The sequence below is a fragment of the Centrocercus urophasianus genome, unplaced genomic scaffold, assembly GCF_019232065.1.
Source record: "Centrocercus urophasianus isolate 14NV4802_14NV808 unplaced genomic scaffold, USGS_Curo_1.0 seq_22, whole genome shotgun sequence".
NCBI lineage: Eukaryota > Metazoa > Chordata > Aves > Galliformes > Phasianidae > Centrocercus > Centrocercus urophasianus.
In genome coordinates, this window is record NW_024884778.1 from 9,718,296 (window position 1) to 9,746,188 (window position 27,893).

At 43.8% G+C, this 27,893-nt stretch overlaps 2 long non-coding RNA genes across 8 annotated transcripts in view; both read right to left on the bottom strand.

Annotated features, from left to right (window-relative positions):
• LOC122162929 overlaps positions 1–7,452 on the bottom strand; it is a 48,571-nt gene extending 41,119 nt beyond the window's left edge. For all 4 annotated transcript variants that reach the window (XR_006169747.1, XR_006169748.1, XR_006169746.1 and 1 more), the window contains exon 1: positions 7,354–7,452. This is a non-coding gene — a long non-coding RNA (uncharacterized LOC122162929). The remainder of the gene's footprint in view (positions 1–7,353) is intronic.
• A 6,077-nt stretch (positions 7,453–13,529) lies between these two features.
• LOC122162928 overlaps positions 13,530–27,893 on the bottom strand; it is a 32,698-nt gene continuing 18,334 nt past the window's right edge. For 2 of the 4 annotated variants that reach the window (XR_006169741.1, XR_006169742.1), the window contains exons 7-12: positions 24,101–24,301; positions 20,718–20,774; positions 19,564–19,692; positions 19,262–19,394; positions 13,983–16,103; positions 13,530–13,691 (exon numbers count right to left, since the gene is read on the bottom strand). This is a non-coding gene — a long non-coding RNA (uncharacterized LOC122162928). The remainder of the gene's footprint in view (positions 13,692–13,982; positions 16,104–19,261; positions 19,395–19,563; positions 19,693–20,717; positions 20,775–24,100; positions 24,302–27,893) is intronic. The other 2 variants (XR_006169743.1, XR_006169744.1) reach the window with 2 other exon arrangements.

The following is a 27,893-nucleotide window of genomic DNA, read 5'->3' on the forward strand; positions in this document are numbered from 1 at the left end:
TTTTTTTTTTTTTTTTTTTTTTTTTTTTTTTTGTAACTGCTCCTCGGAAGTGCAATCTTGCTGCTATTCAGATACAATGTGGCTTCTATTCTCTCCTCCAGTTTTAATTATGTGTCCGCCACTGCTGCCTCTCCAAGCTGGCGGGCTCTGAGATTCATAATTTCAGCCTGACACCATAGTAACCATTTAGTTTGATTCAAGACTCTAATGTCATCACTGGCTAGTCTTGAATACAGCAGGGAGAGAGGGTGTAATTTGAAGGCAACGTCACACAGAAACTGCAATTATTTCTCCCTTTCGAAGGGAAATGTAAACAAAAGGTCATCACTGGTCAGTGCTCTTCATTTCCATCCTCACACACTGACAAGCTGACTTTTTGTTTATTATTTATTTCTTCACCCACCCACACGCCTCCACACCATCACTGGGAGCAGCAGCTAACATTAGTTATCATCCCCCCATAGTAATGTGACTACACCCCTGGGAGAACTCTTCCAGTATTTGAAGATAGAATCATACAATCATTAAGGTTGGAAAGACAAATAAGATCGTTGAGTCCAACCATCATTGCATGCCTGTGACTGCTATACACCATGTCACTCAGTGTGACATCTTCAACACCACCAGGGATGGTGACTCCACCACTTCCCCGTGCAGCCTGTACCAATGCGTCACTGCTCTTTCTGAGAAGAAATTTTTCTTAATACCTAATTTGACCCCAGACAACTTGTAAAACCGCTTGGTCCCATTCATATTTTGAAGGGGGCTGTCCCCATGGGGCACAAAGTTTCTACAGCCCTCGTCAGCCAAGTGCTGCCACATCCAGCACGTCATTGACAGTCAACCCTATCCTTGCAAGGAAGTGGTTTCATTCAGATTCTCTTCTCTCTCTTTTCCCTTTCTCCAGTGCAGATCCCATGTAGAATTTCCTGCCTTTCCCCTTAAGTTAAATATTTGTGTCTCATGTGGACACCACACTCCTCAGCTCCAGAATCAACCCTCTAGCTCCCAAGAGCTATCCTGCCCTTCACCAGCTCAGAAAGCTGCCTTCTAGTCACGCACATAGGCTTACAATAAAAAAGCCGCAGGGCAGCAATGCCACCATCCAAATTATTAGACCCTGGACCATAGTTTTCAATGTCTCTGGACACAACCCTTCCTTGATCCCACTGGGAAAGGCAGAGAAACATAAGACAGATATCAGCAAGACAGATGAATGTGTGAACGCGGTGAAATGCAATTGACTGGGTAGCATTCACTGCAAATCCCGCTGCAATAAATGAAGCTCTCCTGCCCTCCCCCAATGGCTCAGTGATAGAAAGGAGTTAAGTGAAAATAAATGCTCATATCAAATCACAGGTATTGATTTTCTGAGCTAGTAAATGAAGGCGCTTTATCTCCGGTGGGAGATTGAATGTCTGTGTGCCATGCTTTGCTCCATTTTCATAAAAAGGAAGGCATGGTGGAATTATTTTACCTGGCTTCTCATAAAGTGTAAAGGGAGCAGATTCTCATGTCAATGACAAGAGGTATCAATCAGGAAAAATGCCACGAAGACAATGGAGCCATTGAGGATTGGCAATGGAATAACAAGCCTGGGAGGCTGTCCTTGGACATCAACTCGTCCTTCAGCAAATATGGATGAGTGCCCTTCCATATCTCTGTGGTCCCTTTCCCCTGCAAGTAACCTGTTCTCCACAGTTTACTTTTGCTTTGCTAGAAGCTAAGCTTACATCTACATCATTCAATTCTTCTGGCTGTTTTAAGATGAGAACAAGGATTTCACTGCTACTTATGCCAGTTTTGAGCTCTAATGAGTTCTGAGCAGGATGTGATATTGAAATTATAGGTACATTACATTTAATAATCTGCAGAAAAACCTTGAAGGGAGTTGTCCATTGCCTTGAGGAGTGGTTTAGAAGATCAAAGCTGACTGATGCAAAGTAATTCATGTAGGCAGAAGAAGTCACACTCGCAAAGGTCCTTTTGGAAATACAACCTCTTTTTGACTGGGTTCATCTACACAGGCATGCCTTGAAATGAAAGAGCTGAACTTCTACATCTGAGATCCACAGATCTGTGTCCAAGCCTTCCATCTTATCTGGCAGTTACCCATCTTATCAGGCAATTTTCTGGCACTAGCAATCCATCTCTGCAGCCATCCACTCATTTCACTATGCAGTCAGACCTGGTATATTTTGCAGCTGGTATTTTTCAAAGTAGAAGAGATCAAATGCAAAAAATAGATGCAAAGAAGCAAGTCACTAAAAAGCAGGCCCTATGCTTTTGCAGCACAACATAGGATTCTGCTGGTATAAAGCTGCTATTGAGCACATTTTTACTCCCAGCCTTTCATGGCCTGGCACACTGAGACCAATCTGAGAAGACCCATTGAACCTATGTAGTGACAGGGAGAAGCAAAAAAAGTAGATTTCATCCAGAAGTGACTTCTGCTTGAGAGAAGGATGACTGAGGGATTTTTGTGTTCCTGACATGGAACCTGGCTACCTTTTCTGTCTTCAGAGGACTAGAAACAGAAACAACTCCTGAGTAAAGAATCCCAGTTTCCAGGAACATAATCAACAATCTTCAGCTTTGAGGCTTTTCTGTGTTGACATAAAGAGGCTTGGGATGCTGTTCAGAGTTCCAGAAAGGCTATCTGTATTGACATGGCCTGAAGCTATTGCTCTTTCCATCCATAGCATGAAAATTTCTACTGACCTCTGAGGGAGCAAAGCCAAGCCCAAGTCCATCCGTTCAATGGAGAAAAACTCACATGTTCTCTCCTGGATTTCCCACCACTGATATATAATGAAAGGACAGGTTGTTGATACCAGCTTTCACTACATAAAGACATCTATAGAGGACAATAAGAGAGACACTATTAGAGGTTCAATTTAAAGCATGGAGGTGGAAGTATGGGTCTAAAGAAGCATCAGTGTGAGTTCAAACTGTTGGGAAGAAAACCCGTGGTGTATGGAAGGCATAACCATGGTCCTGTAAGGGAATGCTGTCTTGATGTCAGGCTCCCAGAGTGGTCCTTGGTGTGCACTTGCAGTGCAGACATGTTATGACAAGAGAAACAGTTCTGTGACAGCATTCTTAGAAATCTACTTCCTTATTTTTTGGTCATTGTAGAGCCCTTCTCAAAACATCTTCTGGGGAGGTGGGTACTTGAAATAAAGAAGTGGATGAAGGCACTTTTTTGTAGATTTTGGTTGAAGCCAAGCCACTTTTGCCAGAGCTGTGAGGCAAATAGGTGAGATTTTCTTTTTACTTCCAATGGGAGGGTTGTACAGAATGTGTTATCATTTTGTTTTGGTAAATTTCCATTTTCATAGTGACAATTTTACGTCATCAAGATTTGTTAACCTCTCTTTGCACCTGCTTTTGGTTTTAGGATGTGGGTTGCCTTTTCTTTTTTGGGGGGGGAGGTGAATGGGGAATCATTGTTTCTTTTTTGTTTTGTTTTGTTTTGTTTTGTAGTAGAGAAAGAAAATATGTTGCTTTTTATTATTATTCCCCCATCCATATGTCTTTGGTGTCTTTTTCAATAATGTTCCTACTATGACAAGCAGAAACGTTGCCCTGTACAACCTGTATAGAGAGTGTAAGCATCAATCCTCTCTTATTAAACTGAAGCTAAAATGCTCATAGACAAACTGCTAAAAAGAAGAAAGCATCCATGCTGCGGTGGAAAAGGCAAAATGCAGTAATTGTTCAAAGCTTTCAAGGAAGAATATCTCAGTAGGGGAGGGAGGACCTTTTTCCTTTCTGTCACAAATTGCCAGAAGACTCCAGGAAAGCTCACTTCACCAAGATATATTTATTTTTAGGCACAAAATCACCCTTACTGCCCTTGATTCCTGCAAATTTGTTGAGGAGGATCAAATACTATTCACTACCCAGCTTCAGGTACAAGTTATCCCTACCTAACATTGCTGCTCTTTTTGAATACTTTCTGATTTTTTTGCAGAGTCCCAAAGAGAAAAAAAAAAAAAAAAAAAAAAAAAAAAGCCAAAAACAGCTTTCTTTGCATGTCTGTCATGTCTATTTGGCAACAAGAGAGAACTGTGTACATATCGAGATACAAGGTGGATTAATCTGATTAAATTCATGCCTCTAAGTCAAAGCTAGTCACCCAAAGCTCCTTTCTTACAGTAGACAGACATCTCATCAATATACAGTCAATGGAACCAGGGGTGCAATTCATCCAATTTCAAAGTAGATGCCTGAAGTAGATCACATGAATCACAATCCTAAGAACATACTTCTCCCCATTGACTGTAGAGGGATCCTAGCATGAGTAAACTGTTTTTCGACACTGAAAGCAATGATGACTGGCTCAAGGCTCCTATTGAATCCTTGCATGGGCAGCTCTTCTTCCATGATGTTTCTGATGCTGTAGTTATTCACCCCTGGTTCAACTATGGAGATAGGGCTTAAAGGCATAGATCTCACTGAGGTAATCTTGGAGAGTAAAAAATGAAGACATTGCCCCTAATAACATTTTTATCCTGGTCTTGCTCACATCCCACTAGACTTTAGCATGGTAATATGGATCAACTCTCTGAAAGCATCTTTCGGCACTTAGAGATGGATGGAGACATGGAATGAACACATAAGAATACAGTCCAGTGAGCTGTTGATCTTCAGACTTTATACACAACTGAGTTCAAATAGCAATAAACGTAGGAGTCCAGAGACTGGAGGTAGGTATCTGAACTTGGTCAGGAATAAGAAACTGGTGGACTGGGTCATTTTTATAAGGAGAATGCCTTTTTCCTTTTTCTGCTCCGAGATTTTTTTAAATAACCTTCAGAAAAAGTGCATTTGGGAACTCAAGCAAGACAACACAAAAACAGAGCTGTGAAATGAACACCAGCCAGCTCAGGTCTCACCAGACGCAGATTCCGAAGTCAGATGTGAGATTTTGATGCCTAGTGAAGTTAACTTTTTAAAGCAAAAGAAAGAAGACTATTGCAGTCTGAACAAGTCAATGCTTCTCACAGCAGTTCTCATGAATCCAGAAAGACAGTCCATATATTATTTAAACCATCCAATTTACTGAGCAGCTCAAAGAGGTTCTCTCTACAGCAGAGTTTATGAGGACTCTCAGAAAACTTTGCAAAACATTCTGCTTTCAGCCAGTTCTTCTCCAGCTATAAGAGGCTTTGCTTCCTTGCTTGGAACATTTGCAAGAAGAAAGGTCTTTGCTCCTGTCACCTCTGTTGATAGCAATACAGTCACCTGTGCCTCTTCAGAAGGAGGTGTTGTAGAGTTTCATGGCTCTAATCCAGCACCTTCAGATGCAGTGATGACTCTATTGGCAACATCATAGCACAGATGTATCAGAGAGAACAGGAAAAGATGAGCTGTTAATAACATCTACTCAGAGTTCTGTTGGAACTGGAATAGCACACATTAGCTGGAAGGCAAGTGCTCCTCTCCATGGGTTTGAAGAGAGAATTGTGTTTAAAATCCATCGCAGTACCCAACCAGCAGACTGCCCATCTGGAGTTCCTTGGGCATCAAAACAATACATCTGCCATAAAAGGAGGTTCAAGTTCACGTCTCCATATAAAAACCACACAAGCACAGCTCTAAGAAGCTGTGAAACTCAGAAGAAAACCAAACTTTCTCACTCTTCAAATAATCTTGGGTCTCAGTTTTTCAACCTGTGCTTGGATGAATGTTTGCATCTGTAGTTAAGGCACCTAAAGAAGCTTTTCCTTCTTGTGTAACAATCCTATGCCTCTCCTGGATTTTCTCACATCTGAGTCACAAAGTGATATGTTTATATTGGTAATGCATGTGAGCAGATCTTCCCTAAATAACAGGGGACTGAAGAGAAACAGCTGAACAAGTACATGCTCGTACATGCACAGACACACACACAATGGACCTAACACAGCTAGTTATAAATCTAATAAACTGGCAAGCACTGCGATCCTTATGCTGCCCATAAATAATTCACTGCCAAGATGCTTGTAAGAACAGCACCTTCTGGATAGTCCATGGGAAATTCTAACGGGTACTGAGCCCTGCTGACTCCAGTTATTAATCCTGTTTATTGCTGCAGTGCCAAAGGGCCAACACAGAATGAGCCCCCTTTGGGCTAAGAACTGTATAAACACAGACTCTTGAGTTTGGAAGGACTCTGGGAGGAGAAAACACTGGTATAATGATGTTAGCCCAGCCCCAGGACTGTCAAGATTCAAAATGTCTTTCCTCTCCAAAAACCAGCAATAGCTTTTAGGCAAAATTCTCTGCTTTGTGTTAGAAATAGACCCAAGATGCTGAGTCTAGAGTCTGACAAGGATGTGAATGTCTCCAGCTCTAAAGGACCCAGATGGGTTGTGTTTATTATGTGTCTGTTAGCAGTATAGATTACCTCAATGGGAGGAAGGGACAGAGAATGGAAGAGTTTTCACCCCTTCCTTCTGGAAATGCTTTGTTTTAGAAATATAATTTCCTTATCAAGAGGCAAGTGCCCTGCATTATGAGCTTGCAGAAGTCCCAGATCTGTTGGTTTTCTCACATTTCTTCACCAGAGCATTTCTAGGGCAGAACAGAGACTGGTTTCTGTGGTTCCTCAGCCCAAGTTGTTTCGCCTCAAAGAGCCAGGGAGTTAAACCAGGGGAGCAAGTAGTGTCCTTGGCAATGGTAATAGATGAAGAGAACTATTGTTTCAAGGGGCAGCTGAAAGGCATTAGGCCATCACCTGCAGAAGGATCTAAAAATATTCTGTTCTCTTTTGGGCCAGCCCATCCCCTTCCATTGTGATTTCTACATACACAGTTTCATTGCTGGATGCTGAGTTTTCAAAGGATTGTTGTTGAAAACATTCACTACAAGGTATCTCTTTTTCTTTAACAAGCAAAGAGGACTGAGCTAGGAGGTAGCTATCATCACCTCTCCACCACTCACTCTATTACAGCTTAGAAATGGCATTGCAATTGCCTCCGTTGTAAAGTGGGAGAGAGCTACCACTCTAGAAAGCTCTCTGAGTTCTACAAGTAAATGCTCCCAGTCAGTGCTGATCAATATTATTGATGTTTTTTAAATCCTGAATCACGGTCTTGACTTTTATATGGGCATGACATATGTGAGGTGGCACTATAGATCCCTAAGCAAAGACCTTCGCCGTAACTTCTACTGGTCATGAAGCACATAGCTGGTCTTTTGCCTCCTAGCTGAACCAATCACATCATCGTGGGCTACCAGAAGGGTCCCGCATGATCATACTCCAATCTGCAAATCAACTCTTTCATGCTTTCTCTCTACCTATTCACAATGGAACAAGGTGTTTGGACGGATTTCATGCCAGCTTTCAGAAAATTATTAACTCACCTCAGCCTAAACAAGGCAATTGAACAGACCTGGGGACACACATCTCCAGAGTTCAGAGCTGGACGCTTCTGTAGAAGGAAATTTAAGAGGGATGCTGGTTCCCCACACAGTAACACCTGCAAAGAAAAGGGGTGTCAGCGGGAAAGGAGAGAGCTACAGAAGTTCTGGAGGTCTCAGTATGACGAAAAGCCTCAGACTATGCCTTAAGTCTGACTCTGGAGACTACAGCTGTGCGCTGCAGCCATTGAGGTGTAATGCCCTGAAATTAGACATTTATACATATGCGTATAATATAATCTTGTAAGCTATAAAGCAAAGGTTGGTTCTGCTTCTTCCAAGGTGGGTTTCCCAATAACGCCTTAAATGAAGTGTCTCAAATAAGGATTTAATTTAGACTCAATAAGGAGAGTTATTGCTCCATAATGAAACAGCAAGTAGTTATTGCAAACACATTTAGTGAGGTTTAACAGCCTTGTAATAGGTTTGTAGAAGCTGCGGCCTGGCTAGGAAAGTTCAGTGAATATCTTTTTAATCTTATACAGGTATCTTGTTTTTTGGTGCTTTTTTTTTTTTTTTTTCTCAGTATGCAACTAGTATTTAATTATATTTGTATTAAGCAGCAGCCATGGATGAGAAAATACACCTCATTCTCCAGCATTGGCTGCTGTATGCCACCCTCTTCCTGGAAACAGCTGGAACAGCTACCATTAGTGCCATTTGGAGTTAAATTCAGTGCTGCTGCCCCTTCCACAGCCTATTAAATGTAATAAACTGAAGCTGATGTGAGGAACTGGAGACCTGGTAGGATCAAGTCCAGGATGCAAGGTGCTGACTTTTCATGAGGTGTTTAAATGCCTAACCTGGAATGTGATGTCTGCACCAGCTTTGGTGGGGACCTGATTTGCTTTGGATCAGAACAGGTTCACCTGTGGGGTGGTATTTATCTTTGAGGATCCTGTGAATCCAAGAAAAACAGGAATGGAAGGGGCAGGAAGGCTCTCCCAGGACCAAAGGGGCAACAGCATGTAAAAGAGATGTGATTCTTCTCCCTGTGCTCAGGCACACACCACTGGAACTCATCATCAGTGCTCGGTTCTCTCTAAACATGAATGCAGAAAACCTTTGGGCTGCTGCCATAACACTCCTCAGCAAAACCTACCTTAGTCTGCTCTGTTATTTGTACAACTTTCTGATGAAGAACTGCCTTCCCCAAGACCTCCCTGCTGCCTTTCTGTGCATTAACTGCAGTTAGATTATCTCAGGATAGGCTGAAAGGAAAAGCTCAGTTTTGAAGGCAGCGGGTGCAATAGAGGTACAAAGCAGAATTGATGACTTTAAGGGGAGAACTACAATCATACCCCATGCTGTCACAAGAAAACCATGCTCCAGCTAACAGAGGAAAGAATCACACTTTCCTTCTACAAGCCAATAACTTAAATTGATCTAATGTGGGAAGTCATCCTTGCTAATCCTAATTTGATAGGGTTTAATGGCTATCGCTTAGCTGTGATCACACTTTACCCAGCGTGTGAAAGAGACACAGCCCCAGTTAGGGTAGATGCAAAGGCAAGTGAGAGATTATCTGCTTTACAGCTGTAGAAAATGAGGCAAAAAGGAAGGCAATAGACCCATCCTGATTGAGAAAGGCAGCTCAGCAGCACATCACCAACTGCACAAATGGATCCTGGGCAATTAGAGATCTCTGTTCTGTTCTGGTTTTAAGGATTGCTCTCCCTGTAATCTGTCTTTTAGGATCTAAATGGCCTGTGACAAAAGGCTTCTGATTAAGCACTTCTTTTGCTTTGTTACACTTCAGAGTGAAACTGGTGCTCCTGAAAATAAAGTAACTGAATAAAGATGAGACGGAGAGCTGTCTGATTGCAAACTCCTCATGGGGGAGGTTCTTCAGCATCAGGCCCACAACGGTTCTGTCAACTTCAGCATTCCACAAACCACTCTGAACACGTCCTCCCTCACTGTTCTCCACTCAGTATCGGAGTACTGGGACTCAAAATCCTGCTTGCACTGCATATCCATGGAAGCCTCCAGAGCTCATCCTGCTCAGACAGGTTCCCTTTCCAATGGGTAGTGAGAAGCATCAGAGTAAAACAGGGCATAAAGATTTCCTCCCTTTTGTCTGCTTAAACTATGGTTTCTGCTTACAGACCGTCCCTCAGGATAGCAGTATCACATAGAGAGAACCTGGATTAAACTCCTTTTTTAAACACACAGTCTATGGTACATAAAGCATCACTGCGCACCAGGAATGCCGGTGGGGTGTGGCAAAAGTCTTTGCTTAACACTTCACATATGTAAACTTATTGCCTTTCAAGAGTCTCAGAGTCACAGACTCTAAATTAAAGATATCATCCATTGTTTTCATAAAACAAGGACTGTCAGGGCAAATCATTGCTTCAAATTTACTGGAATTCCACCCACAATTCATTCCGGTTTAAATGTAATGTTCTACTCAATCAGAAACAAAACATTTTGAGAAGCTTATTATTCCTCTCTAAAGGATCTGGATGTATTTCTAAACTTAGGTCATTTTTTTCTACATTAAGGGAAACTCTTCAGGTATCTTAGAGTTGAACCCATTCATCAACATGCAGAAAGCTGTAAAATTATTTGGCTGATCCATTCCTGCAATTCAACAGAAAATACTCACAGTGAAACCCTCGATTATTACTATGAAAGGGGAATAAGTTTCACATTAAATTTCTCTTTCCAGTGGGATTTTACAAAACTTAGAATAGTCCAAAAAAATTATTTTTCTTTAAAAAATTATCCAAGAGCTAGCCTTACAAGATTGTGGTGGCTGCAGGGGGAGCAGATAAATTAAACTGACTTAAATCAACACCAACAAGTACAACAACGTTGTCTATGCTTGGGGAGAGGGAAGATATAATCAAACAACACTGCACAGGGAAACCATCATCTTTCCCTTTTAGCGAGCCATGTGCTCTCTGTTACATCAGTAAAGACATCTTTCAGCCATTACAACTTGTACACTCCACAGCCATTTAGCCATACAGCAAACATACAACTTCAGCTTCTGTCTCTGCTTTTTGCTTTTCCCTAGGACAGATGAGATGCTGCATTACACAAATGTAGGACAAACAAGCGGCATCTCTGTTGAACAACGTGGATGAGGCTCACCAGAATGAAAGGCTGAATTTCTAAGCAATGATCAATGCATTCATGGGACAGTGGGGAGAAGATCTCTTTCTTAAGAGATGGCTATTAAAGCATCCAGGGTCTGGACCACTTGTTTGTTCTAGTCAGCACCTGAGTTCATAGAAACATTAAGGTTGGAAAAGACCTCTAAGGTCATCCAGTCCAACCATGCACTGACTACCAATATTTCCTACTAAACCATGCCCTTACATACCACATCTCCACATTTCTCGAACAACTCCAGGAATAGTAACTCCCCCACCTTTCTGAGCAGCCTGTGCCAGTGCCTGACCATGAGATCAGAAGTGTCCGAGAGAGCCAAGACTCCATATCTCTAAACCTGATGGACCAGATCCTGTTCTTCTTTGCTGTCTTACATAGATTTTCTGATAAGCTCAGGGAAATCGCTTCACCCCATTAATTCACAAATAGCAGCCAAAAGTTGAGGAATATATGAAATACCCCCATGGTTTAAAAGGAGACAGACTGCAGACAGAAATGGCAGACAGCTAAGTTTCTTCTTTTGGGGGAGAGGTTCTGTTGATTTAAATGAGGGAGATGAACAGAGCCTTGGGAGAACACGTAGGTTCACTGATTGACTTAGCTTCTTTCCCATCACTCCTACAACAAGCAGGAAAAGATAGCCACAAATTGACTAGGAAGGAAGCTAATTAAATAAAACAGCACGCTTGATTGATAAAGTGAAAATCTCAACAGCTCTTCCATAAGGTGCACATGGACTTGGTGTACCACCAAAAAGAGGTATTTCCAAAGCTTGTCATCCAGAAAGGCCTGGTAGATAGAAGAGGAAAGAGAAGTAGGAATGATGAATGTTATCCAAGTTGAGCCTGCAGAGCTACATCTCAACAGCTGCTCTCTTTAAGATATCCAAATCCTTCTTGTCCTGGGAAGCCACACCTTGAACCTATAGCCACCATGGCAGCCCTGGGCTGGGGATTCAAAGCCCTCTGACTCCAGCTCCACTGCAGGAAACCTCTGGGGAAGGCTGACTCCTCACTCCCTGCAATGCACAAATACCTTCTACCACACGCCTTTGGAGAAACCAAATTATTGGAAAAGCAAATTGCTTTTTGGATTGCTTTTTGTCCAATTGTGAGAGCTTCACTTTAGGAGCTATCAGGGGTGAAAACCTGACACTGTAGAGGCTACTCTGGGGGATCAATATATTGAGAAACCAATACTCTGAGGCAGGAGAGCAGGACAGCCACTGCTTTTCACCAGTTTTTCTGCTGGAGCAGTGGGAAAAGGCCTATTTTATACCTTAATAATAATAATAATAATAATAATAATAATAATAATGGGAGAATGAAAAATAAATAAATAAAGCCTTCTTGATAAATGCATTATTAGCTGTAGTGGGAGCAATTACAGGAAGAATGGGAAGTGACAGCTGCAGGCCCTAGATAGCCAAGGCACAAAAGAGGAGTTTTAGACAAATGCCCTTCAGATAATGGGTTTGCTTCTTGTCTAGTTTGGGGGAGGGATGAGACCAATACGGGAGGCATTAACAGGCTGTGCCATACACAGGGAACAGAGATGCTGCTGTACCAACTCTCTGCTGGCATAGTTTAGCTTTTTTTTTTTTTTTCCTCAGTGCATCTGATTTCAAATTTGTTTAAAGCAACATGGCTTTCCCTGCTCTCATCCTCTGTGCAGGCAGCTCTTCCCACAGTGACAAAAGAGGCCCTGGGATTTGCTGCTTTATAAGCTTGTCCATTTTCAGGACTGGGATCTCAGATAATAAGATTGTGGGGAGACCTCTGGGAATGGGGTCACAGCTTGTCAGAGCACCTGTGCTGGAGCACAATGGAATCCTGATGAAACTACGCCATCAGAGACAACCCAGAGACTGCTATCCAGAGGACTGCTGTCTGAAGGAAGAGGTCCTTCCCTCGAGATATCTCTGGAAAGGTAAGACATGGAGACAAAGCAGCTCAACAGGGATCATTCTGCTCCACATTTTGCAGCAAGTATCCAAGCTGTGGTGGCTGGGAGCTCACTAAAACCTCTTGCCTCACTGCCGCTCTCACTAAGTATGAACAAAATCACTACCAAAATTTCTGCTGCTCAGCATTATCCATGGCCCCTATGGATATTCAGAGCCCCATCCTTTGCCCTTTTCCTACAAGGCTCACACCTTTTGTTGCTTTAACCCATGGCGCTTTTCCCAATCACACAATTATGAAAGCATTCAGCCATTTCAGGAGCAGGAGAAAGTGCACGTGATGAAAAGCGGAGGGAGAATAACTCCCCTGGATGGCTGTGTGCTCCATAATAAAAACGTGAGAACCAGCTGCAATTTGCTGGGGATGATGACACCGAGGTCAGACAAGCTGTATTGTAATTTGTGTCCAGGAAAATGTAACCAGGCATGACCAGGCAATGAAGGATCACTCTTCCAGTTATTATGAACAAAGAGCATGCAGTGGGAAATCATAGAGGCCTCTCTACAAGACCTCTCTGCCTTTAGCTTAGCTCCATCTCCGTCTAATTACATGGCCTTGTTTGCATTAGTTTTGTCTATGGCCTCTCCCATGTCCCTTCTCACTGAGTGTCATTCAGAGCCATTAGCACAGATTGCACAACCATCCTGGGGATTTCCCTAAGGCATATATAAGCTTTCCTCACAAAATATGATCAGGCCAGCCTGAGGCAACACTCGGGAGGGAAGATTTCAGCCTAAATGGTTAGAATTTGGAAAAGTTGTAAGTGACAGAAAGTGGGGTCTAATAATAGGAAGTGTTAGGCAGCCTTAATAGAAAGCACATTAAGAGGCTTGTGCTCCGCATATAATGTATCTTCTCCAAGTTAATTGCTCATCAGTTCAGTACATAAACAAAGACTGATGCTGTGACTGTGCAAGTGGCAGGGCTCATTCCCTGATGAGCTTTTTTTAGCTTAAAAGAAAAAAAAGAAAAAAAAAGTCTGGGAGAACAGCTTCCTGCATACCAAGGTGGGACAGAAGTACTGGCCTGTTAGTGCAGTGTCCTGGGATCGGGATGCATCCAGGGGACTGGAGGCCAACTCAGCAGTGTCCACCTTCTTGTAGGAATGCGCATAGGTCTAAAGCTGAAGGTCTGATAGGCTCTGAGGCAGGAGGAGTCAGCAGATGAGATGGGTATGCGTTCAATCCAGCAGGACTGCAAGGGTGTCATAGGAATTACAGGTGAGAGTAGGAATTGGATGTTTACCAGCCTTTCCAACCAGCCTCTTGGGTCTCCAAGTCTGCACCAAGCCCACAGGTACTACATGGAACTAAAGGCTGAATTTACATGGCTAGCTAAGTACCATAGTAGCTTCCCATTCTGTCCCTGCTGGAACAGAGCTCATTAACACTTGGCTTGGAAATGCTTTCTGAAGTAGCCTTAAAGGTTATCCATGAGAAATGCCCAAAATCTGGGATTCCCAATTGCATGACTGACTGATCTCACCTGGAACTGTATGGTAGAAGGCAGAATGAAGTGTTGATCTCAGGCAGCAAATAGGTCCAGACAGATCACCAGGCTGCTTCTAAACAGCAGAGAATGGATGGCCATAGGTGAAGGTATTCTGCTCTCGGGAGTTTGTAATCATCTCAGTGCCCAAGAAGGTAGCATAAGTTATCCCAAAGCAAAAGATATTCTAATTTGCCTTTGGCTCAGCCTGGAAAGTCTGTAATCAGTGCTGCTAATCTTTAATAAAAAGGGTTCACAGGAGCCTTTGTTTATAATGACATGGTGGGTGATAGCTCTTTCTTGTTATAATCCCCTTTCAGAAAACATTTGATGTGGAAAATGTCTCCCTTGACAGTTTGCTTAAATTTTCATTTGCCAAAACGCTGAATAAACTTCTTGTTTGTCTAATGGAACTAGAAGGAATAGTGACACTTTTATTGTTTGTTTACTTCCTCACTGGGGCACCAGCTAAATTGGAGATGTCATCACACAGTACTGAGAATCAAGCTTCTTAATTTAACTGATTGGTTTGCAAACAAGAGTCTCCAAAGCACCACTGTGCTACGTGGGCTTTGCAGTGACCGCAGATTGAAACACATCACTGAGCTGCAGGCACCAGAAGCAATACAGTGGGGAGGTAATCCCAGAAAAGCTGCTGCTTTTACAAAGTATTGCACAGAAGCAACAGTCAAATGGCATCTGTAAATCCAGCAGAGAGAAAACAAAGAGTGCAATACATTTTTCTATAAATCCTATGTAATTAGCAGCCGCTACTGTATCAGTGCTAGCATTGATGTTGAAAGGATAGAGTGAACAGATTTGTTCCCCAAATTCCCTCAATTTTCCCCTCTGTTTATGCCCTTACAACCAGAAGTAGAGTTACTCTTGCTTTATACCACCCTCAGAAGGACAGAGCAGTGCTCAGGATGCAGGCGGAGGAGCAGCCTCCCCTGGACCGCTGAGATTTTCAGGCAGATCAAATGTTGAGCTTCAGGTAATTGGCAGAGATCCTTTAATGTCTGAGTTTAACACTCGCCTACTAGAAGAGAAGACAATTAGGCAATGAGATGTGGAAGAGTCTGAAGTGCCAGGTATAATAATTCAGCCGCAGTAGGCTGTTCAGCAGAAAGCTGAAGGCTGAGAGCTGTCAATTACACCTGGGGGTGAATTAACGCAACTAAATTCATGCACTGAAGCATCTTATTATTGCTATGATCACATTTTATTATGAAGCAGTTTGGGTGAGGTTATTTTTTTTAATTTATTTATCTATGTTAATTTTGTACAGAGACAAATAAGTTATGAGTTGGGAATTGTATTAATTTTACTGCTTGGAAATATTTTAATAGCTGATTAGGTCACTTGCTAGTTGTCTTTTTTTTTCCCCTCTCTTCCTTCTGCTCATCATAAAATTAGTGTTTAGTGCTACAAGCACATAGGGTAGCAAAACGTGACCCCTCTTGGTTCCCGTCCCAACATTTACTAATCACCCCCTACGCTCAGTTTCCACACTACCATTTCCTTGCCTTCCCCATGTGTATTTCAGGGTCTGACTTCACCAGGGCCAACAGAAGATGATTTCACAGCTCAGAGGGAGACCTTCCCATCCACCCCCAAGGCAAATAAACTGCACTGCGGAGAGCACCAGGAGGCTCAGCAGACAGAAATCAAGATCCAGGAAGACTGTACCTCAGTCACATCTGGCAAATAATGGCACATAAGGAGAGCACGCCTGTGCTGCACCATCCCAGCCTTCGCAGACCCAGGCAGGCTGGAGGGAACCATAGCATTAAGGGAAGCCATCTTCTGCTTGTAGGTGATGGGATCTAACCTGGCTGAGAACTATGTTAGGTGGCCCATTCATGTTGAGAATTGGTAGGGAGAAAGGAAAAAGGTGAGGTTGGGGTAAAAGGAGATACATTCTGTGTCCTCTCCTGATACTATAGTTCCTATTTCACAGTTTAGTGGTATGGTGGTGATGGGTTGATGGTTGTATTAGATTACCTTTATGGTCTTTTCCAATGGTAATGATTCTATGATTCCATACAAAACCACGAGAGGAATAAACAGCAAAGGCCCAGCAGTCTTGAGACGATGCTGAGAGAAGATTTGTCCATCCTATTCAAAGAAACATAGATGTCTGTGTATTTGCCACTTTTACAACTTAGGCTGAAAGCCTCATACATGTCCAGAGACATTAATTGGTTCTTCAGTTTGAGGGAACAGGGCTCTAAGATTTTCCTCCTCCCTCTGTATAGCACGAGTGATGTGAGGTTTGTGGTCCCACCCCTGCTCAGTACCCATCCATGCAAGAGAACTTGGGGCCAGAGTCACAGGGTCATCACCTTGGGGGCTTGGGCACAGACAAAGAGGGGAAGAACAGCAGGGATATTGTAGATAAAAGTCTTAGGTATGGCTCAGCCAAATCTAAACAAGAACACTCTGGATTTACACAGGATTTGGGTAAAGCTGTGTTGGGGACAGGCAGAAAGCTGGAAGAAGGGCTGTGAGCAGATGGAGGCGAGGAAGGAGGTGTAGAAGAGCATGAGGGATGAGCATTTATGTGCCCCAAAGCAGAGAAAAGGCCGCTGCCTCAGCCACAGAAATTTCTGCACAATCTCGACAACTCCAGCTGTTAACATCAGGAGCTCAGAAACTTGGAAGAATCCTACAGTAACATTTTTCTTTGGCTTAATTACTGAAATAGACAAATTGGAAATTGGCCCATCATGAAGATAAACAGCAATAAGGAAAAAAAAAAAAAAAAGCCTGCAGTCGATAAAAGTGTTCCTTCTAAATTATAATTAACCACCCACCGGCAGCTACCTGGTGGAGGTGAGAGGGGAGGCCGTGAGCAGCCCCTCTGCTCGGCCGGCAGCTTCCCGTGATGCTCCTTGTTACTGCACCTCCGGGGCACTTAATGCCCCATTCTGCTTTCAGTGCAATTATAAAAGACCACTTACATTCGCCAACCTCCCCCCCCCTTTTGTCTCCCCACCCCAAGATCTCTAATAGTCTAAATTATCAGCAAATTGCCTATTTGATAAGGGCAAGCCATTTTGCATTGAGAGCTGAACTATTTCCCACTTCTGGGGGATAATATTAGGCAAATAACAAGCATCATTCTTTTGACATGTACAATTATTTGCCAAGTGTATGTTTGAATAGCCTGCTCCTTTGTGTGACAGGGTCCGTTCTCCATTAGCATATTTGACAGATGAATATGCTGGGTCCTTGTGGAAAACCTGGCAGTAACCATGGTGACTGGGAGACAATGTTTTGAGTGAGGGATGTATTATCATTTTCAACTGGAAGTAAAAAAAAGTGTATCGCTAACGAGCTGATCTGCAATCCTGCAGAAATACATTGTTCCCAGGTAATTAAGCCAATCTTGGAACTGGTTTTAAACTCACATAAATTAGAGGTGGAGATGTCTACCTATTTTCTTGTTTCTCTCTTTCCTGATGGGTTTTTCTCCATGATTTTTAATTAAAGTTCTCTAAGAAGGAACTGAAACGTGTTTTTTCCTCTGAGCTAATGAGTTCTGGGAGCAAAGTTGATAACCAGGACAGACCCTCTCTTTGGGTGTATTGGGAAGGGATGAGTGACTTACAAAAGAGTACCAGGATGGTCTCTCAACCACCCCCTTTTAGGTTACCCTGGCTTTATTCTGAGCTTTCTTTTTGGAGTGGTAGAAGGAGATGCTGCCTTCACATTACTCTAGAGAAGGCGGGCAGCACAGCAGTGGCTGTGGATGTGTGCTCCCCAGACTTTGCTGAACCAAAACCTTTGCTGCCCAACCTCAGCTGTCCCTCTGAGAAAGAGGCTGCTAGAGAACCTCAATCATAGAATCACAGAGTCATTATGGTTGGAAAACACCTCTAAGACCATCTAGTACAGCAGTCAGCCTATCCCCTCCATGCCCACTGTCCACATCCCTCATCACCACATTTCTCAAACACCTCTAGGGATGGTGACTTTACCATCTCCCTGGGCAGCCTGTGCCAGTGTCTCACCACTCATTCAGAGAATAATTTTTTCCTAATATCCAACTTGAACCTCCCCTGGCACAACTTGAGGCCATCACCTCTCATCCTCTCATTGTTAACTGGGAGCAGTGCCTGACCCCCACCTCACCACAACATCCTTTCAGGCTGTTGGGGAGAGCAACAAATCTCCTCTGAGCCTCCAGACTGAACATCCCAGTTCCCTCAGTCAGTCCCCATAAGACTTATGCTCCAGACCCTTTGCAGTTCTGTTGCCCTTCTCTGAATACACTTCAGGGCCCCAGTTTCTTCCCTGTAGTGAGGGGCCCAAAACTGAACACAGTTGGCTGCTCCCTGAGCACCACCCACTTACGGAGCTTTGAATGCAGCACCAAATCTATCACAGACATCCTTATGCCTCCGTTTGATTAGAGAAGCTGCTCACATGCTTCTTCCCCTTGGGAAAGACAGACTAAATAACCTCTGCATAGCAATGCTTTGCTTCGAATCTTGCCCATTAAATTCTATACAGAACAGGTGAAAAGCATCTCCATTTTGTCCTGGTAGTTATTTTGCATCAGCTTTGCCTGAGGATAGATGGACACAATACCTAGGCAGGAAGGGATAGGGCCAGGACCACCTATTTGCTCATATTATGTTATAATAGAACCAAACAATCTGTTTTAAATCCCTATCCAGTCCTGCTCCAGATCCCCCCAAATCCCTGTAACATGTAACCCCACTTTACTGAAAAAAAAGGCAGATTATAGGAACAAAGTTACTATTAGTGGTTTGATTAGGAACAGATTCTCCACAGTACTTCATTAGCAGGAACGTCCCTGCTTTTTTAGACTCAAATTTGCCCTCATTTTCCTCACCTGGTACATTCTCACTTTTACTATTGTAAAATATTGACGTGGAAAAAGCTGAGTCAGGCACCTGAGGTCAGAAAAGGCGATTTGCACATAAGTAATGAATCTTGCTGTCTCCCAGGGCTTCCTTTCTCACCCTTTCCTGATTCCTGGTTCTTTTTCAAGCAAATGCTTGTTTTTTTCCCCCGCCCCCACCCTCTGTCCCAACACTTCTCCCTGCTTTGGACGTTGGCAGGTTGAGAGCTACAATTAGAGACAGCATTTATGGTGCCGGCCATATGGCTTGCAATGCAAAACAGCAGCTGCATGGGAATCTCAAAAGCAGCCCTCCCCAAGGTCAGCCTGCACAAGGGAGCGTGTGCCCTCCCAGGTGGGACAAGCAGGCTTCTCATCACTCCATATTTGATCATGCACATACCCATCGAGTGCCTCCGATGCACACTAATGTAGGAGCAGCTGCACAGCACTGATTGCATCCCATACACAACCACGTCACTGAACAGCAGGAACACAGGGATGTCTGGGCTGCTTCTCTTCCGGACTGCAGGTTCCTGAAAACAAGGTGAGAAAAAGGCTGAGGTCACCCAGGAGCAAACAGTGCCTTAAATGCAGCACTGGCATGGAGGTTTCTCCTTTATTGGAAGATCTTTTAGAGGGATGTTGGCCTTGAAGGGGAGGGAGCCTGGGTGTGGAGATCAAGCGAAAAAGCATTTTGCTTACCTGAATCAGGCTAATTTCTGCCCATTCTGTTTCTGTGTGACTCCCCTTCCCATCCCAAAGGCAGATATATATGGCAACATAGCCAGCTCTGTGGCTGTGATCACAAACTCAAGGCAAGAAATCCCATTGCTGCAATCAAAAACGCATTACACTCATATTTAAAGGGCAGAAATCCTAGATTGGGTGGATTTTTCCTTGATGTTTAAATCATCCATCTTCTGCAGAAATAGCCATGTAAGTAGCAACCTGTGTGCATTCTGCACCCAGCTGTTTTCAGGAAAGCACCAAGGGACCAGGCTGGGATTTCCTCTGGCTCTCATGACATTAGCAGATACACTTTTAGAGATGTCACATTCATAAAAGAGCAAGAATGTGACCTGACTGAAGCAGCATTTCCCAGGCTGTTTATCACCCACCGATAAATGAATGAGAGCATTTGATGCTTACGGGCTGTAACCAGAGCAGAAGGGCACTCTCTGGGATTGTGCCAAATGCCCTGCTCTTCCTGGAGAGCAGCAAAGTGCACATCCCAGAGACTGACACACAGGCCAGCGAGCATTTAATTCTCACCCAAAAACCATCAGGCAACATCTTATCTGCCTGTATTAGGGATCACCACTTTCATCTAGGTTTGTATGTGGCGGGGTGGGAGAGGCTTTCCCTCTAAGCAGTCAACTTTCAAAGTATCCAGGGTAAACAGCAATAGGATGAAAGGGAATGGTCTCAAATTACGCCAGGGGATGTTCAGGTTGGATATTAGGAACAATTCCTTCTCAGAAAGAGTGGTGAGGCACTGGCACAGGCTGCCCATGGAGTAGTGGAATCAAGAACTGTGAAGACGTGGCACAGAGGGGCATGGTTAGGGGCATGGTGGGGGTTGGGGTTGGACTGGGTGATATTAGTGATATTTTCCAGCCTTAATGATTCTCTGATTATTTGATTCTATGATCCATGGTACCGTTTTCAGTCTCCGTGTACCCACAGAGTAACAGAAATGGATAGAAGAGATGCACAATGTCTCAATATACTATGTAAAAAGTTTTACCAATATGTCTTCTGAAGACTAAAATAGGTGAAAAGAGCCTGAAGCTGTACAAATTAAAGTAATAGAAATGCTAGGTGAGAGGAAGGAAGGAAGTAATAGTCTGCATTACCTGGTGACATCCCAGTGCCCAGTCACATACACAAAAAAATCAGATTCTGGGTAGTGGCTAAGAAAGAAGAGAAAGGCAGATGAGGTGACGTGGCTGGAGTCTTTTCTGGGATCAGACATTCCCTCCTGTGCAGACAGAATGCTTAAGCACTGGACACCTTCCTGTGAGTTTTCAACAGCACCTAATTTAGGTTTTACACTATGTATTGCCATGTACGTAGCTGCAGAGAGCTATTGAAACCTTCTTAATGAGGTACTTGGGCTCCTTATATAGTCCATGAAGAGAGCCTGTGACTGACAAACAGCTGAGAAAGCCTGGGAGCTATCAGAGCTGCTCTGCAGAAAACACAAAGCACAGCGTAGCATGAACTTTTTCCCTTCAGGCAGGAAATAATTGCCTGCCTTCCCAAACCAGGGCACCTCTGTTTCTGTGTGTCACTGGATAGAGAAGTTCTGGACTAAGCAAAACAGAAAATAGGAATTAGCCATCTTCAGGGTTTGTCAGCACAGGATGGAGCTTTCTGGTTGGCTCACTGTGGTGCAAACACCCCTCACACTTTGTCTTGTTGCACAACATGGGATAGTTAACTATTTCCAGAGAGATCCAAAGTGAGCGCTGATATTAGAGGTAGACTTACAGACACATTAAAATGTAACAAAGTGTCTTAATCACCTTTTACAAGATAAATTTATCACAGAGAACCCTATAAAATGAAAGAGCAATTCCATGACAACCCTTACCTCAGATAGGGAGAGATTATTTACTGCTAATGAATGACCACCTCATTGCTATCTCATCCCCATGAATGAAATATGTGGAGGTGCAGAGTGAGGGCCTCGCATTGCACAAAAGGCATTTTGCAATCAGCTCACAGCCCTATCTAAACAGCCAGGGAACTCAGTTACACTGCTGCTCTAACGCCCAGACGCCGGTGTGCCTGACTTGAAATCCCCTGCTAACCTGGGCTCAGCAGCTTCCCAGCCCCTCCAGACTCAGCAGCCTCCATCAGCAGGATTTTCCTTCACAGAGCCTGAGGGGAGAGCATGATGAGTTCTGCAGCTTCCTTAATGAAGCCAAGACATCTCAGCCTAAGTGATATCTTCCCCTGTATAATTAAATATTGGCAGTGGCTGACTATCTGGGGCAAGTGATGCAGGTACACAGTGCCGCTGGGCTGCTGAGGTCCCAGCAGAGCTCTGGGAAGGGAACACCTGCAACACTGCTGTCCCCATGCAGGTGCATCCTTGCCAGCCAATGCAAAACACTTCCCATCTCCTTAAGACTTTGTATTGTACCCCACACAAGTCCAGGTATCCCTGATCAGCTCCAGTGACCAAAGGATCGGTGATACATGCTCCTCTACATCCAGTTGGCTCTACATTCAACTGGCTATCAAGCCTACATCCACCAAACATTTCATAGTCTCTCCTTTCCATTTCATGCATGCCCTTTCTGTGTGCTCTTCTACCCACCTGGCCACAGACTTAAACTAGTGTTCTCTAAAGCATCATCTCTCTGCTTGTTGCCTGCCCCAGTCCTGGTCAAAGCAAAGGTGAGCTGTTCTTTGCAAGGCTAAAATCTGCTGCATGAAGCAGCAAGGGCAGGACACACTCTCAAAGGGTCAGTGTTTTAGGACTGCTCCAGTGGGCATTTCAGGTAGCCTCAAAGCATAGCTGGAAAGGTCTAGGTCCTTGCTCTATCACTGATTCACTGCAGGAGCATGGATTAGTAAATAATTTCGCCTCTTTTTGCCTCCATATAAAAAAAAAAGAATTGATGATGCCTTTCCTTTGTCAGGTACCACGAGATCTCAGGATAAACACATCAGAGTCGCATTAATTCTTCTGTGGGGCTCTTGTTACTAGGGCTATCCATATGGTCAAGCACCTTTGAAGTAAACATCACCAGGAAATAGAAAAAGAGAGTTCCTACTATCCAGGGATCACAGTCCCATCACACAGTTGGACTAGGCAGTCTTAGCGATCTTTTCCAACAGTAATGATTCTGCGATTCTATGGACTGCAAACACACAGCATTATACATTTGCAGCTCTGCCATCATCAGAAGTTGATGGCATAGCATGGCCTTCCTGCCAGCTGGCATTGACTATGCTGTGTGTTTTCCTTGAGGGTCTCATAATGGCTTGGAAACTAGGAAGAATTTCTTCTCAAAAAGAGAGGTGGGGTACTGGTACAAGGTTGCCTAGAGAGGTGGGGGAGTCACCATCCCTGGAAGTGCTCAAGAGCCATGGAGATGTGGCACTGAGGGACGTGGCTTAGTGAGCAATATTGATGGTAGGTGGACAATTGGACTAGGTGATCTTAAAGATCTTTTCCAGTCTTAAGGATTCTATGATACTACGTCTTGTCCTCTTCCAAAACATGGATGAGGTAGGGAACTGTTTGTTAGGCTGTGCACAGTGCACCTACTGGAAGATTGTACAAACACAGCATCTTCTTGTCCTTGAAGAGCCTATAAATAAATGGGCTCTTACCTTGACGGCAGGCTGCAGCGTTAGTCAACACTCAAGCAGTTAATTTGTAAATTTGTACACAATAGAATTCAAGACACTTGAAAAAGCAGCAGAATGTACCTTTTTTGAGTGCGAGTGGATTTAGTGCTTGAGCAAACTGCCGGTCTAATAGGCCTAGAGACCAAGCGTTCATATTTATCCAGTAGACACAGCTCAGGCAGCTGTGGTGTTTGAGCTCCTTCCTTCATCACCCCAGCAATGCTCCCAGACCATCCCAGGGAGGATGGAAGGACATTGGCTTCCCTCTCTGCCCAGCAGCTGGTTCTATTAGAGGTGTTTGAGACCAGGTTGGAGGGGACCCTAGGCAACCTGATGTAGTGCCTTATTTAATGGTTGGTGACCCTGTCCACACCAGGGGAGTTGAACTAAATGATCTTAGAGGTCCTTTCCAAATCCAGGCATTCTATGATTCTATGATAATTATCCATTCCTTGGATATGGCTTTTTCATCAGGCCTTGCAACCTGAGAAATGACAGAACCAGATCTCCTCCCACCCAGCGTCCCTACCTCCTTCCTTCAGCTTGGCATCTGAGTCAGAAGGGAAAAAATTACATCCTGCCTTGCGTAGTTCTGGGTACTCAGCGCACTTGAAAAATAGGTCCAAGGCAGTGCATGGGAGTTGGATGTCAGAACACAACGTTTCTCTGCCAGTCTCTTGGTTTTTACGCATAATGGTTATAATCATTCTTTTTCCTACCTCCTGTTAAACTTATAGTTGAATGACAATTTAATCTTCATCAACTGCCTTTCCTCGACCATTTCAGCTATTTTTATTATCTATCGTCTTGCCACTTTGCATTATTAATTTTGGAAATTATTTTGGAAAGTTGTTTGTCCGACACAACATACCTTGTCATCCTGCTGAGTATTGCATTGCTGTAACTTCTGGCAGTCCTGCTGCACAGGAAGGCAAGGGATAAGCAAAGAGAGGACTTTGCTTTGTCACCCAGATTGGTCTTGTGTGGTGAGCTGACATCTCTTGCCTCATCCTTGCTGCATGGGATCCTATGTTGTTACTGAGGACCAAGGAACAGATCTGCACAGATGCTTCTGAAGGAAGAATTAAAAACCAGCACACGCTTAGTAAGGCTAAATGAGTATTCAGATTGGTTAATAAAAAAGTAATGAGGAATGCCTGCAGCCCTAAGCCACCTAAAGAAAATCAACAAATGCCAGCTACAATGCAAACACTTTCCATGGTAGGCAGTGGGGATTTCAAAACAAGGCAGGGAGGGCTTGCGGGGACAACAGAGGAAAGCCACAGCAGCTGCTGGAGGAAGTGCAAGGGAAAATCATGGGGGAATTTTTCACTGAAGGCAAAGACAGAGCTGCTCTGGGGAGCTCCCAGCCTAAACAAGGCACAGAGCCAGTCTGCTGCCCCAACCTCCCTGGGGCAGTTGGACTTATATGATCTTAGAGGTCTTTTCCAAACTTAGTGATTCTATAATTCTATGAAAACCTCACCCGAGTTCAAGCAATGTCTCCAAAACTTCCTCAGGCTGGGGTTCAGGTTCAAAAAAATCAGAGAATCATAGAATGGTTTGAGTTGGGAAGGACCCTTAAAGGCCATCTGATCCAACTCCCCTGCAATGAACAGGGGCACCCACAGCTCCATCAGATGCTCAGAGCCCGTCCAGCCTGACCTCAGGTGTCAGCGGGAATGGGGCACCACCACTTTTCTCTGGGCAGCCTGTACCAATGCCTCACCACACTTACTGTAAAAACCTTCCTGATATCCAATCTAAATCTCTCTTTTAGCTTGAAACCATTTCCCCCTGTACTATCACAACAGACCTTACTGAAGAGCCTGTCCCCTTTTTTCTTAATAGCTCCCCTTTAGATATCGAAAGGCTGCTCACAGGTTTCCAGAGCCTTCTCTTCTCTAGGCTGAACAGCCCCAACTCTCTCAGACTGTCCTTGCAGGGGAGGTACTCCATCCCTTGGATCATTTGTGTGGCCCTCCTGTGGACACACTCCAGCAGGTCCATGTCTCTCCTGTAGTGAGGACTCCACATCTGGATGCAGTCCTCCAGATGAGGTCTCACGGCACAGAGCAGAGGTGTGTTCTTGCAAGAATAGGTTCTTTCAAACCATCCGTGGTTTCATGAAGTATAGGGACATACTGCTCTCACTGTAGTCTGCAGTCCCAGAGCATGACCCATGGGATACTTCTGATGGGACTCATGTCCTCTAGACATCAGGGGACTTAGACCACACAAGATTCCCCTCCAGGGAGTCCCCTACCTTTCAGACATCCCTTCTGCTGCTTCCCATCACCTTCCATAAATGATGGTAGCTTAAATTCCACATCTGACGCCGAGCTAGATAAAGCTGGTGACACGTGTGCTGCTCAACGGAAAGCACTGCAGAGTGCAGCACTGGAATAGGCTGCTGAGCCTCAATCATCCCAGTGGAATGAAGGAGAGGGAAGGTAAGAGCAGAGAGGTGTCTCTCAGGAGTGTGTGAAGAGAACTCTATTAGAGATTGTGAAATGCTGAGGTACCCCGGAGACCATATAACTATCTATGACAAGACAGCAAGAATAATTAGCTCAACAGCTGTGGGTACCAATCATGAGAATTTTTAACAGCATCCTATCATGTTTTGGTCTATTACTACAGTCTGATGAGGTGTGATGCCATTTTTCCTGATGATGTCCTCCCTTCCAGGAAGCACTGAGGTACACATACACTTCAGCAGGTATCGTGAAGGTCTGTGGCATATTCTGTCCCTCATTTAAAACTCAAGCACCTTTTAAAAATGACAAGCCAAAGAATTTGAGTCTAACAGACCAGTGGGAATAAAGATTGACTCTGTGGGGGCCCCGGTGTTAGAGTGTAAATGAGCTCAGAAGAGGCCAAGCAAGCTTTAAAATGCATAGTTAAGTGGGTAAAGAGATTTCCTGGCATTCCAGGCTCAAAATGTCTCCCTCAGCAGGTTCTCTCCTGTTATTTATCTCCTCTGCACAAGAAGAGCGACTTAGCAGAGAGACCAAACTTCAGCGTGTGAAAGAATGAGGGTGGAAAAGATGAACAGTGTGTCATCCTTAGAGTGCCCTGTGTTCAAACTGGGGTGAAAGCTTCCAACTTGGTGATCACATTGTCCCAGCCACTCCTGCAATGCCTCCCAGAATGATACCTTCCTCCTCATGAGAAGCTGCATGGGCTGGCAAAGGATAGGCCAGCAACACTGACTTCTGTACCACAAATAGGAACGAAAGAAAAGGAGTATGAAATAAGAAAATCCTGGAGAAGAGCCAGGGAATGTGTTTTCCAGAAACATGTAATCTGTGATTGTGCTAATTCTGATGTATTTGTGTCTCCAATTTTTTGTTTTCCTGTTGTCTGTATAACTCTTGATTGGAACATTCGATGTTGCTTTTGTGAGTTCCTAAATCCAATCCTCTCTGATGATGTATATGAATGTGCATCTGATGGATGTTTTCCAGCACCTTTTTGTTGCCTCAATTAAGGGATAATGAACAAGAATTGTTCCTATTTGTAAAACATCTCCTGCTATTTTCTGCTTCCAAATTGGTTGGACAATGTGTCTTAATTAAACACAAAGTCTTGCAACATCATTCAGAGGAGAGAGACCAAGACTGGAAAGGGAAGGAAGAAAAGGAGGAGAAAAGAAGAGCTGAAGGACTTCAGTACTTTGAGTGACTTTATAGAATCATAGAATCACAGAATTCAAGGTTGGAAACGACCTATAAGATCATCTAGTCCAGCCACCTCCTCATCACCATTGCCACCACAAGCACTAAACCATATCACGCAGCACGTCGTCCAGACACCTCTTGAACACTGCCAGGGACGGTGACTCCACCACCTCCCTCGGCAGCCTTCCAGTGCCTGACCACTCTGAGAGAAATAGTTCTTCCTCATGTCTAATCTAAACCTCCTCTGATACAACTTGTGGCCATTTCCCCATGTCCTGGGAGAAGGCAACGTTTATCCTGGAGTTTATCCTGGAGAGACAGTGGGTTTGCTGTAGAAATGGTCACACCTTGCAGATTTCTGAGTCTGATACTGGGGGAATGGTTAAGGACACCAGAGCAATCTCCATTCAGAACCACAATTCCATAGAATGCCAAAATGAGTGCCACAAGGAATAAGAAATGAGATGCAGTGCCTTTCATTTTCAATCACCAGACAAAACATCATTCGTCTCCCAAGGAGCAAAGGGAAACAACCTTCAAATGATACTTGCTAGGTCTTACATAACGTAAGCTTACAGACCACATGTAACAAAAGTAAATAAAATAAATAGAATAAAATGAAGTGACTAAAAGAAAGAAAATGAAGTAGAGAAGGATAAATAAATAAAGTAAAATAAAATAAGATGACATTGTGTTATGTATGTCTCAGCAGAGGTATGTAGGAGAGATAAAGCTACAAGGTTTTACTAACCTCATCATTTCATCCAGGTGAGGGTGAAGCTCTCTTTGCACTGCCTCTGCAGTGAGCATGTCATACCATCTCTCACCAACACACAGTTTATATGATTTTTAAATCAAATTCTCTAGATCACAGAAAAGCATATATGGTGCAATGTCATGTTACAGCTCAATTAAAGCCATTATAATATCACTCTGTCTGTGAAAGAGCAGCTCTACCCTGATCTTCAGCTTCTATGACCT